Here is a 16,664-nt window from a genome sequence, read left to right on the forward strand (position 1 = left end):
GGATCAATTCTTGATCAAACATTCAAAATGTCACTGTTATTTACCATTTCTGCAGTCACTCTCCTTCATATTTTCCATTCCCATCTTGCTCAGAAACTAATTTAAAGAATTCTTTAGAGATGGGAATTTCTTACAGCCTTTTCGATCTCTCTAAAACCTTTGAATTTAGAGGACTGGTGGCGTTTGGCCATACGAGCAAAACACATTCCAGACACATATTTGCCAAGCAGTTTTTAACTACGCCCTATAAATTAAAGAATCGAGGGCTTTCTGAAAAGCCACAGAAACCTTTTCATCAGTGGAAATATGTCAGTATTTTACTTAACTGCAAAATAGTGCTCATTAAATCTAACAGTGCAAGTAGGAGAGGCTTACATTTTATCCCAATAAATGAGCAAACAGTCCAAATCTTGAAAGAAAAGACTGAAAGGGAATTAAGCTGCCTGCAATGGTATCTGCCCTAATATAATCACTCCTGACCACTGTATCACAGGTGCTTCCGTTTTTCAATTTATTTCTTAATTACATTTTCCTTTCAGAATTTTCTCTCTGACTTCAGGTGCCATAATTCATCTATCTTTTCCCCTTCCTTTCTGAAAATTATCATAGACTCATTCAGGAACTAAAGGAAGGGAGCATATTGGAACACTGATTGAAACAGCAATCACTTTGTTAGGAACCAAAATAACAAATAGAAAAGCTTACAGGTGTAAAGAAAACAACAACAAGAAGAACAAAAACAGCCATTTAAAAAATAGCTATCAAAGTAATTGTGGGTAGAGACAATATTATGCTATACTTTATATCGCTTCCACAGATGAGTCACCAAAAGAACTGGCACATGAAGAGACATTAACATGCTTACCAAGCACAATTGGATGTATGGTTTCACCTGGGGTAGATGTGTGAGGCTGCTGTCTTTAAATCTGGAGGAACTGCATGGCTGATATTTTATCCCAACACTTGTAGTCCTGTATGGTGAAAGGTTACTGGTGAGCCATTGAACTTGGGATCTCTATTCAATCAGTGGCTTTACAAATGAATGGAATAACTTCTGGCATCAAAATAGCCTGAAAACTTCCTCAGGCTCCAGCGTCCCCATGGCCGACCAGGGTTCCAGAACAGCTCCAGGGACTTCTGTGGAGACCAGAGGTTGCTGGCTGTGCATGAGTTTCTAGAAACGTGCCCATAGGGTTTCTATGCATCAGCAATCAACCTCTGCAAGTTGTCTCTCTGTGTTCCGGCCAGTTGGAGGAAAGCAGAGTTTCTGAGCAGTCCGTCATAACACGTTAAAGCCTTTTCTGTCTTGTTTGTATCTCATTGGCACTGTGCTCTATTGAGATGTATTTTTGCTAACAAAATCTGAAAGCCTATTAGGAGTGACTTTTGTGCCTTTATCAGCAAAAATAGAAGATTTAATCTGATATGAAAACTACTAATCCATTAGGACTTGGACATTTCATTAGTATGGAAAGAAGCTCTCATTGCCTGCTCAAGCTCATAAACTTGTCTCCAGCTGGAAGGGAATGGCATGTAGTTTGAAATTCCAGAGTTGGGTAGTACATGTGCTGAGGTGCCATTTCAGTCTCACTTGCCTTAGGGAATGCTTGCAACACTTAAAGCCTATACTTAAAGGTTGCATGAGGAGAGATTGCTACTTGTTATGCTGTTCTGCAGCCAGCAGCATTGTCTCTGTAGTTACTGTGCTGGAAGCTGAAGGGTTTCTTGGAAAAGTGTTCCTTGAGTGGGGGTGGATAATAAGCTACTGGTCAGTCAGCTGAGTTGTCCTTATCAACATCTGAGGAAAAAAAACAAAACAAAAGGAAAAATCATTTCTTCAGTATTAAAGGTGTATGGTCTTCCCACTCAACAACCTCATTTCCTGTCTTAGAGGGATGGAATAGTAAATGACACACTGAAAGATGTCCTGCATCTTTTCTTCCCACTATTACTCTGTGCTGCCTTACCCATGCTCTGCCCATTCCTCCTTTGGTCTGTACTGCCCTCATCAGTGCATCCCTGTCTTTCTTTTCCTCTTCTTCCACTTCATGTACCTAACCGGAATTTCCTTCCCAACTGCTCAGCTAGGTTTGTCCTCTCTCTCCCTTTTCCCAGGCTCATGATGGGATCTTCTATATTAGCTCTTCTTCATAAGCTGTCATAGATTTGAGCCTTGAAGGATGTTTTTCTTCAAAGCGTTCTACTCCTGTGGACAAAAGTTTGTTGTACCATTTTCTTCCCCGGAGCCTGGTACTTCATCCAGCATTGGGAAAAGAAAAAGTACACACAGGCTGTCACAAACGTGGTGTAGATTTGTTGCAGGAAAACAAACAAACAAACAAACAAAAAACATGCATAGTGTATGTAGAAAACAGCAAGAGCTTTGCCCTTCTTCGTCTTCTTCTACTGGTACTTGGGTGACCGAACTGCACTTTCAGGACTGTTAGGGGAATTTTCATGAACACTGGTGCAAACCCCATCTAAATCTAAGTGCTGGTGACTAAGAACCTTAAGGTTCAAATTAGTTTTGAACCAGGGATTAAACTTCTGAAGTCCATTCTCCTGGATTGCCAATGGGTAGAGATCAGCTTCCCCAGAGAACAATCCAGAGTGTTGATATTACCTCTAAAGACTTGCCTCCCCCCTACCAGCAGAACACAAAGTGAGCATTTCCTGTTGTCCTTCAGCCCCATAAATGCCTGCCTTTTAAATTATACTACTAATCTGCTGTACAATCTGATAGCTGAGACATGCCTCTGAAGAAAATTTTAGCAACCTGATACAGCAAAAAATATTCCTGATCCACAAGTGCATGATTCATTAGCAGAAAGACAAAATAATCGGTGTATTTATCTGACCACTACAGCTGTTACACAATAGCTATTTGCAAATCCAGGGTTTTGTCTCACAGCTGGCACAGCCTGGCTTAGATAAATATAAAACTTGCTGTAAGGGAATAGCTCGTAATTGGGTTATGCACAATGTTTTAATTAGATTTACGTAAATGCATACAATGCACTGAAGAAATCAATAGCTTGAAGAGCTTCTTTGATTTTATTGTTTAATCCAGCAACATCAAGTCAACTGAACTTAATAGCATGCTTACATTTGCCCCAAACTTCCAAAATGGCATTCTTAAAATGACCAATGGCACGTTTTAAATATTCAGTGCTGTGCTGCACAATGTGCCCGATGGAGTGGGTCCATTGCACAGTGCCTTTTATTGTCAGTCTGGGCACCTGCAGACTGCACCTCTCTGGTATGAAGGAAGGAGGTAAGAAGCATTTCAATTCTAGAATATCACAATTAAACAAAAGCTGTGCCATTCAAAATAGTACAGGTTAACAGTAACTCACCTGACTTGGTAGCTTGACATGAGCTTTCCACTTACGGGTGTTGAAGTAGTTAGCACCTCCACAAATGGTAGAGAATGAAGCAAGGTTTCTTACAACTAGATGTACAAGCCTGTGGGCTGCACATATCATGTTTCGTGGATGTGTGTACAGAGACCTTAAGGAAAAAAACAATAACTTTTTAATAATTAATTTCAACTGTGAGATTGAAAATGGTTTTTTTTGCTGTTGTTGTTTTATAAAGTGTTATATGCTGATAAAGACTTTCTTGTCTGTATCTATCATCTAAGAGGAAAAGGGCAGAAAGAAAACAATAACATCAGTCATATTTTAAGGGGTATGAGTTCAAGCACAGTGTGAGATGGATTAGCCCCATATTGCATTTTGTAGGGTAAAGAGTAGAGGAACTCTCTTTTTTTCTGTGCTGTTTCCTATCTCAGTGTGACGTGGTTGGCAGTAATGTTGATGCAGATCTAAAGATCATAGACTCATAGAATGGCTTGGCAGAGCCCACAAAGATCATCTAGTCACAGTTCCCCATGCAATTGAGGGAGTTATTAATCACTAGAATAAACTGCCCAGGAACACATCAAGCCTGGCCTTGAATGTCTCCAGGGATGGGGCATCCACAGCTTCTCTGGGCATCCTTTTCCAGTACATCACTGCCCTCTGAGTGAAGAATTTCTTCGTAACATCTAACCTAGACCCTCAACTCCCTCAACCTTTCACTGCAGGAGAGGTGCTCCAGTCCTCTGGCCATCTTCTGATGCCTTTCTACTTACATAAAATAAGGTCAAGACATTTAGAACAGCTTGATACTGGGGTTACTTGTGGTCAGTGGAAAGCACCAACCAACAAGTGCTTCAAAACCCTCGTCTTAACCTCATTTGTTTCAGAGAAAGTTATGCCTTTCCAATAGTATCATCAAATGCAGAGTCACACACTCAGAAGTTAAACTTGTGTGAAGTCCAATTATTGTCCACATTTTCTTGATAGTCTTTAATTGACTGATTGCCTTCTAATCCTCCTGCCTTATATAGTCCCCTGGTGGGCATCCATCACCAACCCTAGCTTTTCAGAGCTGTCCATCCAACCTACTAACATTTTTTGGACTTTTTTTTTTCCTACTGTGTCTTACAATCCAGCTGTAAGCCATTCTCCAAGCTTTAGATACCATCTCATCTCTTCATTCTTCTTCCTCCATTATGCTGTTTTGCAGGTTCTGCTTTTGAAACTCTTCTACCTCATTCTTCACCTGAATCACACATGTCAGAGACTGTGCAATCCTCTGAGACTGACAGTGCAAACTTTATAAGTATCAACATCCAAAGTTGGAAAAAAAAACACTAAACTGGACATTATAATTAGGTGGATTTTCACAACAGAAAAAGGCAGAACTGTGACCCCAGAGATCAGCCCCTCACTAAACTGTAGAATGTTTGTGGTTTCTAATGGCACTAAGCAAAACAAAACTAAAAGGGTTGCCAGTATTATTTTGAGACAGCAAAGAAAAATACATTTCCTGTTCTCGTTTCTTCTTGTTCTGGAGTTCTAAATATTGCTCTTAAACAGTTTTGGGGAAGGGAAGAGATCCAAAGCAATCCTACTTCATATGAATTCTCAGAGTAGAACACTTTATAGTATGGGAAAGATATAAGCAATAGAAAACAGGTCCTCTTAAAGCAAGTATTGTTAATCAGGCCTTTACTACATGCACAAACGTTCCCTGAAATGGATGTCAGACCATCTTGCTTTCAGTAGGTGGTGTTTCTCTTCATTAAACATAGAAGTTAGTGTTGATAAATACATACCATTAACTGAATTCAAAAAACAAAAGCCATATGTATCCTCAGCAATGCTGAGCACTCACACCAATTTGTTCTATCACAAACTGAAATTAAATAAATGATGCAAGTATAGGCACTATTATTATTGTGGGCTGAAGATTTCCTTCTATTAGGAGCGTAGTTAGAGTGAATATTGGTGGCACATTTATCCTTAGACAGTCACTAGAGCTGGGTAGATCAGACTTAGAACCTTTCCCAACAAACATAAATCAGGGGTAACATTACTGAAATATGAACAATGAGTTGTTTTGATTCTATAAAGAGGACTTGGATCATGAACCAGACATAGATGTGAATTTTCATACAGCAATAAATGTGCATACATGGCAAGAAAGTATTTAAAATAAAGACAGCAACCACTAGAATAAAATGCCTTTCAGTTCAGTTTTTGAACTGTAGGCTCCAGCAAAACCTGGTTCGATATTTGGCAGGCAGGGGATGAGGAAGAAAAGCTGAATCTTCAATAAAAGTCCTACTTGTATTCACAAGAGTGATGTAGCCAAAGTAAGCTAATCTGAAATTGCACAAAGGAACAGACATAAAGATGGAGCAAGACACAACTGAAACCACAAGAAATGATGAATAAGGGTCAGTGCTGCTGTGGACTTGACAGATCCCCAGAACAAAGAATGGAAATTGGTTCCACAGGGTAACTTGAAGCCAATAACAATTGAGTGAGTAGGACAGGAGACTGCAGAAGAAACCAGAAGAAATTAAGTCCTTCTACAAGGTAATGGATGCTGGACAATGTTGCTTACCTATAGTTCCACTTACCTGAAGGAGCTGGGATTCACAAGTAGTATATTCTGACATCCTTATAAACAAAGTCACACTGAGTGACTGATGGGCCTGTTGTTTACTCTCCTTGCAATTAGTTTTGTGGTGAGAGCAACTACGTTGATTGTGAGGATTCACTACCCATCTCTTCAGAGCCGCTGCTGATGTACAGACACAAAGCGTTCCTTCAGCTGGCCAGTCTAATTGGAGTGGGAGTGATTTCCCTCCAACAGAAAGAGAGCTGTCGTCACCTTAGGCTGAGGTGGTATATAATGGACTGAGCAGTCCAAGTCTTTCACTCATTTACTGTCCCTACCAGCTGAAACTGTTCTGACAGTATAGAAGGGGCAGTTTTCTCTGTTCTGTTTCTTATGGAAATTCAAAAGGCGGAATTTTCAGAAGCAATGTGATTTCATTAAATTGGACACTTGAGACTGAATTAATCTGAGGGCAATATTTTTTTGTGAAACACGGCTGAGAAGCTGTCTCACATTTCAGCAATTTCTTTTTTGCTCAGTTTTCTCTTTAGGAGCTCACCTAGATGGTGTTGAAAGGCTTTCTGGGCAACCTGATCCAGTACTTCACCATTCTCTCAGTGAGAAAAATCCCACCTAACATCTAATCTAAATATTTCCTTTAGTTTAAAAATCATTTCCCCCTTGTCCAGTCACTATCTAACCATCTAAAGAGTTCATCTCCCTCCTGTTTATAATCTCCCTTCAAATATTAGAAAGTCATAATTAGGTCTCCTCAGATCCTTTTCCAGACTAGAAAAATACATCTTCTCCCAACTGCAGTTGCAGTGCCAACAACAAAGGAACGTTTGCCATCATAACTCTGTTTGCATACTCATCAGTTGAACTCAGACTTGGGTGAAATGATCAACAAGGATAACACACGGGTAAGGCTGGCCACGTATCTAAGGTCAGAAGCTCCACTTAGTATGAGGAAAGAGTCTGCCACCCTTTCTTCCAAGTTTGGTGTGACGCACTTTATTTGATGCCAGTTATTTCAGTGAAACTACCCATGCAATAAGGCAATCCTAAATTTTCAGAAGAGTGATAGAATCCAACTCTACCTCATTAACATGGCTATAGTTAGATGGTAAAGGCAAAATAAATTGCCTGGTATAATTATGTGTGTGCCAGATGTTCTTCATCATTCCACTTCAAGCCTCCTTTGCTTATTGCAATTCTGAGCCGTTTCTGAGTATATAGGAATTGGTAAACACGAGTAATTAAAAAGAAATAAAAAGGATTTTAGAAGTGAATTACTGTAGTTTCTGCAACATTATGGTATAATATAATTAGCACCTCTAAAATCAATTTGGGCTGTAAGATAGGCATTATATTGCACAATGGATGTTTCATTTGTGATCTGCACTAAAAACATAGCCATTTTGTTACTGTGGTTAAACATCTCAACAGATCTGTGCCAGGCAAGTAAGGAGAAATTTATTCTTACAGCAGATTTATTAAAATAGAAACAGCAAGGCACATCTCAGCTGGTGTAAATCACAATACTTGCACTGGCTGTTGTATGCTGAACTCGCACCAGCTGAGCCTGTGACCCATCCTCCATTTGGATTCATGCAAGTGAAGGTTTGTCAGCAGTCCTGTTCATAATAAATGATTTTTGGCCCTGTAGCTAGAACTCTTTCAAATCAGACAAAGCTCCTGTAGCTGAAAAAAAGAAGAAATTCCATCCTGCTTTTTTATCCTATTAATATTTGGAATCTTATTTTTAATATTTGTTTTTCCAGATTTTGAGCATACGAAGAAAACAGCACAACTGTAGCACAGATCATCCCAAGGAAAATAGATTTTAGTTCAAGGACAAAACAGGTCCGTTTCCTTAAAGCCTCAACACCACCTGGGTTTCATCTTCTCCTGAACACCCAAAAAGACGATTCTTTTTCAAGCACAATGGTTAAATCTGCTGCTAACCTGGCTTTCACTGCAGTGTAGATACTGAGTTATGCCAATTGACAGCCAGGCTAGAATAATGCTGTTTCAATGAGCTTCACTGTGGGAAGAGCAGCGAATGTTGTGTACCTTGACTTGAGCAAGGTGTATGATGCTGTGTGCTACAACATTCATGCTATGCAATTTAGAGATAGATGAGTGGACAGTGACATGGATTGAGAACTGGCTGAGCCTGATCAGAAGGTGGTCACCACTGGCATAGAGTCTAGTTGGAGGCCTATAACTAGCAGTGTTGCCCTTCTATGGAGATACTCAAAACCCAGATGGGTGCCTACCTGTGTGTCCTATTGTAGGTAGCCTGCTTCAGCTGGGTTGTTCTTGAGTTCACCTCTTGAGTTACCATCCAATCCCTGAGATCCTGCAGCTTTGTCTCAGTGCACTTTTACAGGATTGTTCATGATGTGTAGCATAAAGAACAAACACTTTTATTGAGTTTTCAGCTTTCCCTTCCTGTATGAGGAAGTTTCTGCTTTCAAATGTATACAAGGATAGATTATTCTATTATAGAAGCCTTAGCTATCCCTAATCTTTAGGACTTAATTTGAGTTCAAAACGTATATTTTGGTTTATCCAGTGAGCTGGGAGCTCTGTCTGAGGGACTTAGTCCAAAGATACGATATAAGCAGATAGTTTGGTTAAGCTGATTTTTCGCAGCTCAAGTGGGTCTAATGCACATCATGCCTAGGATTATCTTTATACTTCTGGTTTAATTTGACAGAATTTGAGCATTCTCTGTGTATTACACAGTACAGCTTCAAAAATAAAAGGGAACCAGACTAGTGTGTCATATATAAAGGAGCATTTGAACCTCTCATAGATCATCCATGTCTTCATTCTTTCGTACATCACTCAGGGAGAAAGTACATAGTTCGGCAGCTCAGATCAAGTAATAAGGAAACAAGAGACCTCATTCAGATATCTCAGGTTCAACAACAGCAGAAAGGATGAATTATGACTGCCCAGTTGGAGCCAACCAGATAAATCTAAAACCAGACCATAGTCAGTGTAGTACTAGAACATGACAGAAAGCACAGCTATGATAGCAGGGTAGCTATGATAGCAGGGTAGCAGAGTCCCAAGCTACAGCAAGAGAGTAAAAGCCCAAGTGCAGCAGCTGCAATGAAAAAAGGAGAAGAAAAAGAAAAAATGCTGCCCACCTTCAGAAAGCCTCAGATAGGCAGGAATCACCAACAGGATACATTGCCTACACTGCAAGCCCTTAAAGTCTTGGAGGAGGTGGATCTTGGCTCCACCCCTTGCAATCATTTAGGTGCACTGCTTGCTTGCACCTGAGCTCCTTTGGGTTGGCCCTACCTTCCTGCCAGGTGCTTAGTCACTGATTCAAGCTGTGACTCAGCATTTCCATTACAGTCAGGTATCGTACAAAGGAGGGAACAACATACAATGCATTTAATTTCCTGAGAACTGTGATAAAATTAAGATCGGAGCTCTGAGGAAAGAGCCTAATATATCATTCAGTCCTACCAAGCGCAACTAGGTGTGTCATACCTGATTGGGAAAGATGATCTCTTTAAATAAAAGAAAAAACCCAAACTCAGAATTTTCTATTTTTATTCCCTTAAGTGTTCTTTTCTTCAGTAAGGGCATCCATAGAGCCATATTCTATTCAGTTGTGCTGTATTATTTAGCAAAAGTGTTCGGGCTCTTTGTCAGTAGCTGGCAACAGGAGCATGCTTTCACTTCTAATTGGCTGACTCTACTGTGGCAAAAAGGAGGGAGCAGCACTGCCCAGAGGAATAGAAAATACTGCCTAGAGGCAGTAGAAAAATTGTCTCTTCACAGTGCTGTTTTCTTGGTGTTTTTTTTCTAACAGCTTCTGCTCTTGTGGGTGAAAACTTCCCATAGAATCCTAGAATCACTGAATGGCTTGGGTATAAGAGACCTCAAAGATAACTAGTTCCAATCTCTTACCATGGGCAGCACCGTCCTCTGCTTTTTTGTCTTTCTTCTGCCTTCAGACCGTCTCTTTAATAACCTGCTTTTCATGCATATAGGAATCTGTGCCTGTGTGCATATGTATATTTGTTTTCTTGTATAGGAGTATGCGTCCTCTGTAATTTGCACTGGACTTGTATTGCTGCTCTCCCTGCAGAGCTCTTTTCTAAACCATGGCATTCATTTCTTCCTGCTTGAAAATTACACCCAGCATTTTCTTAGCCCTTATTAAAACAGACCTAGATGCAATGTTATTCTCAAAGGTAGGTGAGCTTACATTAAAAATCATGTAAGTTTGGGCTCTGATGTGTTCACGTGGCGGTAAGGTCTAATGACCTTACATCTGTTAGACGTTGAGAATTTTACATAACGATAGTAAAAAAAAATATGTAAAATTATTATTTTCTGTAACCCTCAGCTAAGCAGGTCTTCAGGCTAGATGAAGTTGAATCTCTTCTCTTCATTCCTGTGTGTCAAAAGCTGGTTCAAAGGTATGGAATTTAAATTCAGATTCTTCAGTTCTCTCTCCCAATTCTGCACTAGCAAGTCCAGCAGGGGAGAAAGATGTCACCCCAAAAGCTGTCCCTTTCCTCTGCTCTCAGTCATCAGAATAAATGAGAGCAATCCTTCCTCATTTCATCAGCAGAGACACCTTGGGTGGTGACTATGCTGGAAAAGAATGTTATGTAGCTCTATCAAATAGGGCTATTGTGCTCTTTGTATCTGTTGTAGTTTCCATGGAAATAACTAGGAGGCATTACTTTTGGATCTAATATGAAATTGTCAGAATTCTGGCTCCCAAATGGAAGGTGCTTAGGGAACCAGAATTCTGATGATATCATGTTGCAATATTGGTTTATCTTCCTTTGCAAAGTTCTGAGGTCAGTCTTCATTCTTTTGTGATTTCTTTCATGGGACAATAAAGATGGAAATTCTGGGGCAGGATCTTTGTAAACCCTCTGTTTGGGTGGTGCACACTCATTGCTTTTCCTATTGGCCTGAACATTTGGGTTCAAGTGGGCAACACTGGTGTGTTTCATTTGAGCATATGCAGGTCAGAACAGATGAACATGAGGCAGAGCAGGACAGAGCTAGAAGCAGAAGTGGAGCCCAGAAGAGCCTCTTGGAGTGAAGCCCAGCTCTGCAGGCTGTGAGTGCCACTAGCACTGGCAGCATGAAGAACATGGGTGCTGACCACTCCTTGTGACTTCAGCCCAGAGCTTCACATTGATTTTTAGAGCATTTGAAAACACTGAAAGTCTCTCTGCACCTTGCCGCTAATGAGATTTCAATGTAAGATAAAAGGAACCGTGTCTAACCCAGATTAAACTTGCTCCTGAGTTATTTTTAGCTTACCTAAACTCTTTCAACCCTTTTGGTAAAGCTCATCAAAATTCATCTTTACTAAAAGGATGTAACTTCAAAGAAGTCATATGCATTAAATGTCAACACACTTTACTCATTATAAATTACAGTATCATTAAATCCAACATGAGTTAAAATGAGGAAGATTTAATTTCATCACCTTTAAAATGAAGGCTTTGGAGCAAGGGAATAAACTTTGCTTTTAAAATGAGTTTTTTAAGTACAGAACCTTTATCTTACGCTGCACCATGTTTGTATGTAATAACAAAGGCAAAAATCGAACCCTCCACTGTGGTTAAGATGTGCGAATAGTAGCGTACTTCTGTTCATTCTGCAGTCCTCTTTTTGGACATACTTCTAATTTAAATGATAGAAACTGAAGAGGTTCCTTTAAAACTGGTTGTCATGGTTATAAAATCCCGAAAGAAATGATGTGCGTCTGCATCTGCTGAGGGAAACATTTATGCTGTGATTTAGCAGGGAAAAAAAAAAAAATAATAATAATAAAAAGCAACCACCCACCACAACCCATTTTCAGGCTTGCTTGTTACATTGCTTGATAATAGCCCAGCACCCACCCTAAGAAAACCTGGGAAGGGATTCTCACACATTTGTCACTGCATGGAGTTCATTAGCAAATATCACATAGTAAGGGGTCAGCTCTGTCAGGTTCAAACGGGCTGGGATTCTTCTGTTTGTCTTCCTTAGTCGTCTTTGTTTTAAGCAAGCTCATCTGGAAATGCAGAGTGCGTTAGACTGGCAGAGTATATCTACTATCACAGTTGGTATCTTGGTTTCCCCAGTGGGTTGGTTTTGGTGATGGTTTTCTAGTTGTTGTTTTTAATTCATCTGTTTGGGTTTTTTCTTTATTTGTTTCCCCGTTAGAAAGTTATTTGGCAAGACAAACTTTAAACTAAGGGTCAAAGAGGCCAGAACAAGAGTCAGCATTTCTTGATGGAGCTCAAGAGCATAAAGAAAACAAATAAAATGAGGAGGAAAGGGCCAAGGATTGGACTAGGTGATCTTGTAGGTCCTTTCCAACCTTGTGATTCTATGATTCTATGATAAGGATAGGGAAATGAAAAAGGTGAATGGGAAAAGGAAGATCAGCCTACAAAAGGAAAATTGGGTCTTTTGGAAAACTGTAACACCTCCATGAACTCTTAACAAAGTTTCCTGGCTTGTTAAAGCTGTAGGTTTATTAGCAGTGTGTCTACAGTGGGCCTGTCCTTGTTTCTTGCAGGCATGCAGAGGATGGTGCATGGCTAGGAAGCTATTGCTTGGCACTTGTCATTTTTTACTCAGAAAAGCTGATTATATACACGGTTAAAGAATTACAGTGTGCAAGACGGAGGTTGTGTTTTTTAATCTCTAGAAGGAAGGAGAAAGACAACGGGTGGGTGATCTATTGGCTGGAGGAAATCACTGCAGCTCCTGGCTCAGCTTCACAAAGTAAACAAAAGATAAGGAGGATGGGGGTGTTTTATATGAACAGTATGTTCTGTGTAATCAGATTGTGGACCAGAGATAGCATTCTATGTGTCTGTACATACCCACTGATTACAGACTTCTCTTGTTTAAAAACTGCTGCTGAAGATGGAACTTTGGTGTCCAGAACATGAAGGAACGCTTGTGAGAATGCCCAGAAAATTGCAATTGGCTGAGCTACTCCTAAAAGGCTGTGGGTATTTTCAGACTTCTCTCCCTGATGAAACCTGGTATGTAGTAATTATTACAGTATATGTTATTGCAGTAACGTGAAGTATCCGAATGGAAGAATCCAATAAATGGGATGAGAAGGACAGAATTGTGTTTCTCTAGTTCTCTTCCCACGCTTCATTCCATGTCAACACATGGCTGGGATAAACATGATCTAGGTGGGTAGGTGGCTGTGCTGAGTCCATCTGGTCCCAAAGGTGGTCCCACTGGTCACTCAGTCTCTGATGCAGGATGCTGCCAAGCTGCAGTGTGGTGGAGTTGGGGCTTTTGAGTGTTACAATACCTATATACATCCACAGCACCTGAAGTGCTGTGTGGTTGTGGACCTCTCACTGTGAGAAAGACATTGAGGCCATGGAGCATATCCAGAGAAGGGAAGTGAAACTGCAAAGGGTCTGAAGCACAAATCTTAATGGGAGGGGCTGAGTTCAGTCTGGAGAAGAGGAGGCTCACAGAAGACTTTATTGCTCTCAACAACCCCCTGAAAAAGGAAGCTGTGGTAAGGTGGGGGTTGGCTTTTGCTCCCAGGTAACAGCAGTAGAATAAGAGGTAATGGCCTCAAGTTGTGCCAGGGGAGGTTCAGGTTGGATATGAAGAAACATTTCTTCTCCAAAGGAGTGGCAATGCATTGGAACAGGCTGTCCAGAGAGTGGTGGATTCACCATCTCTGGAGGTGTTCAAGAAGCACATAGAGATGTGGCACTGAGGGATGTGTTTTAGTGGACATGGTAGGGATGGGTTGGAGTTGGGCTGGAGGAACTTAAAGGTCTTTACTAATGGTTTTATGAAAAACAGATGAATGCAGCCAAATTCACCTCCTGTACAGAATCTGTGCTGCAGTCATAGATATTGCACACTGATGTGCTAATCTTTGAATACTGTTTATATGACTGATTTTTAATGTCCTCCTAATGTCTACTTGTAAGTAGATGACGATTGATTAATCCATTAAGTCTGTCCATCTACTTCCCATCTCTCTTCTTTTCTCGCCTGTGCTTTATATATCCGTCTGGCAATAACTTGATTCAGCCTATCTCCTTACCCAGCCTCTCTTCATTCCCCTGCTAATTACTGGCAAACGACTTGGCGGGCTCTCAGGGTTCTTCCATGTCATGGAGCAGCTCCCACCTGCTGCCAGCCACTGCTGCACTGCTCCACCCTGCCTTTGCCAGCAGAGCCCTGCTCTCTCCAGGGGACGACAGTCTGCCTGGCTGCAATCAGATTAATTTGGAAGTATGCTACTTTCCTGTAGAAAATGTCACAGAATTACAGAGGCAAGAGATGGAAGAGGTTTATTAAAGCAGCCAGTCTATCTTTATGCCAATCAGTGACACTTCCCGACAGTGCACACTCCAGGCTTTGTTCCAGTGATGTTTTAAAAATGCTTTGTGATGTGCTGCTGGCATCTGCCCTGGAGGGCTCTTCAGAGCCTGCACCAGCCCATGTCAGGAGGATTTATATAATCATAAAATCCTTCAGGTTGGAAAAGACCACTAAAGATCATCTAGTCCAACCCAAACACTATCTAGGGATAGTGACTCCACTGCATAGACCTTCCTTCTGGTGATTAAAAGAGGTGCTGAGCATAACCCTGGGACAGTGCCTGTGGAGCCAGAGAGTCCCACTGGGGCAGGATGCTGCTGTTGGGTAGGAAGATCACCTTAATGCCTTCTTGGCCATTTTAAAAACACTACTGGAACAAAGACAAGACTTTGTTTTGGCTTCTGCAATAGAAAGAAAGCTCTTAAAAGAAGACATATTTGAATAAACTGAATCTTCATTGAGTTTGTTCAGAGCAGTTAGAGTGGAGGCAGTTTCCCCATCTGGCCTCCTCAGCTTCTCTCTCCCATCCAAACAGAAGAATCATGGAATCATCAAGGCTGGAAAAGACCACTAAGATAATCACCTTCCCTTGGGACTGACACTGAGGGTGGCAAAGAGCTCATTGGATACCACCTGCATTGGTCCAAACTGGCCAACTGAGGCATCTCTGCAGCTGAACTAAGAGGCCTGGTCAAGAATCAGGGCAGAACCAGCAGCAGAACTTAACCAGCTCTTCATAACATGCTCACAGAAAGCTTTCTCTAGAAGTAGTTTGTTCATCTTTTGCAAATGGGACATTCATTGAGAATGATATTAATATGCAGATAATGTATGAGATGCTCTGGAAGGGCCTGTGCAATAACACAGGAAAACACGTTTGCATAGCATGGCTTACTAGGATACTAACAGTGTAAGGGTTTGATCCCCTTAGGGCCTCTATCTCGGTAACGGGGACAAACTCATCCAAAGACTTTCAATGAACTGGAAGTGATGTGTGTACTGTCCACTCTGAGGCACCTTTTGTAAAACCAGTCCCCATTTGGGGTCCCTCAGTTCACTGTCAGAATTTCAGGTGGGATAAACACAGGCCTTAGGGAGCAGAATAGAAAAACGACTACTTAGATGTTGCCACTACCTAGATGTTGCCACTGGTGAAACCTCTACTTTCCACATCTGAGCTGTGTGACCAGCTGAGCAAGAAACAACAATATGGCAAATGTGGCTACATGGAAATCACTGGCTGTGAGAGAGCAGTCATCAAGTTGGCTTCCAAAGTCACTACCTTCCATGGCATGCCTCTCTTTATCCATTTACTAGGCTTGCACTAAGCACACTCATACAGCTTTTGAAGCCTAGCACAATTTGTGCTCTGAGGTGAGCAAATGCTTTATTTTTATGCAGCAAACTTAACCACTGAAGGATTTCCAGCATTAAAGAACTTCCTCAATCTGTCTTCATTACTCTGCCTAACCAGAGGTGTAAGATGATCATTTTAGCTTCATGCTCTTCCAGATAACATCACTGTGGGCAAATTATAAAACAAAATGTATAAGAAGTTGCCTATCAAAGTGTGCAGTGACGTGGGGAAGGAGCTGATCTGCACCAAATCTCCGCCTCTGCCCCTGATGGCTCATACAAGTTGTTTATGGCTGGATCCTAAATTACTGGGAGTAACAGCCCTGGAGAATAAATCTTCAGCCCAGTGTGCTGAGTGGTGCTGGTACTAAGCAAATGAGATGTGCATATATATTACCTTGTTTTCCTGGCTTACAGGGCTTGCTTAAACAGAGCTAATGCACGTAGGTAAAGCAATCTGCAAGGCAGCATGGGCTCTGCAAGTAGATCTGCTTTCACCTCATCTCCATGCAGCTTCACTTCCAGCACAGCTCCCAGAGCTGGGAAGCACATCCTTTCACTGTCCCAAATGCTCACTTGGAAATGCTGCAACACTGACACTGACAGCTCCCTGTGTAGCAAAAGCCAGCCTTAATGATGACAAAAGGCAAGCAGCAGGAGCAGGCTCTACCACCAACCTTTCAAGCAATGAAAATTACAGCTTGTCTCTCTATGCTTGTTGTGAAGGCTGTAAGATGTCCTCTCTTTGTGCTGAGCATGGGTTGCCTCACTGCAGCTGAAGATCATAGAATCATAGTATCACTAAGGTTGGAAAAGACCACTAAGATCATCCAGACCAACAGCAAACCCATCTCCACCATGCCCACCGACCATGATCCTCAGTGCTACATCTCCACAGTCCTTGGATACCTCCAGGGACAGTGATTCCAACTCTTTCCTGGGCAGCCGTGCCTCTGCATAACCACTGTTTCAGAGACTGAGCT

At 41.3% G+C, this 16,664-nt stretch overlaps 2 long non-coding RNA genes across 2 annotated transcripts; one reads left to right on the forward strand and one right to left on the reverse strand.

The window, feature by feature from the left end:
* Positions 1–721: 721 nt before the first annotated feature.
* Positions 722–9,187, reverse strand: LOC140253411 (uncharacterized). The gene is made up of 3 exons (XR_011903846.1): positions 9,120–9,187; positions 3,357–3,510; positions 722–1,798 (listed from the first exon to the last, which is right to left on the reverse strand). It is a non-coding gene; the product is annotated as an uncharacterized lncRNA (long non-coding RNA).
* Positions 9,188–9,272: 85 nt separating this feature from the next.
* On the forward strand, positions 9,273–11,057 carry LOC140252636 (uncharacterized). The gene is made up of 3 exons (XR_011903681.1): positions 9,273–9,337; positions 10,337–10,409; positions 10,973–11,057. It is a non-coding gene; the product is annotated as an uncharacterized lncRNA (long non-coding RNA).
* The last annotated feature ends 5,607 nt before the right edge of the window (positions 11,058–16,664 follow it).

This window comes from Excalfactoria chinensis, chromosome 5, assembly GCF_039878825.1.
Source record: "Excalfactoria chinensis isolate bCotChi1 chromosome 5, bCotChi1.hap2, whole genome shotgun sequence".
Lineage (NCBI taxonomy): Eukaryota > Metazoa > Chordata > Aves > Galliformes > Phasianidae > Excalfactoria > Excalfactoria chinensis.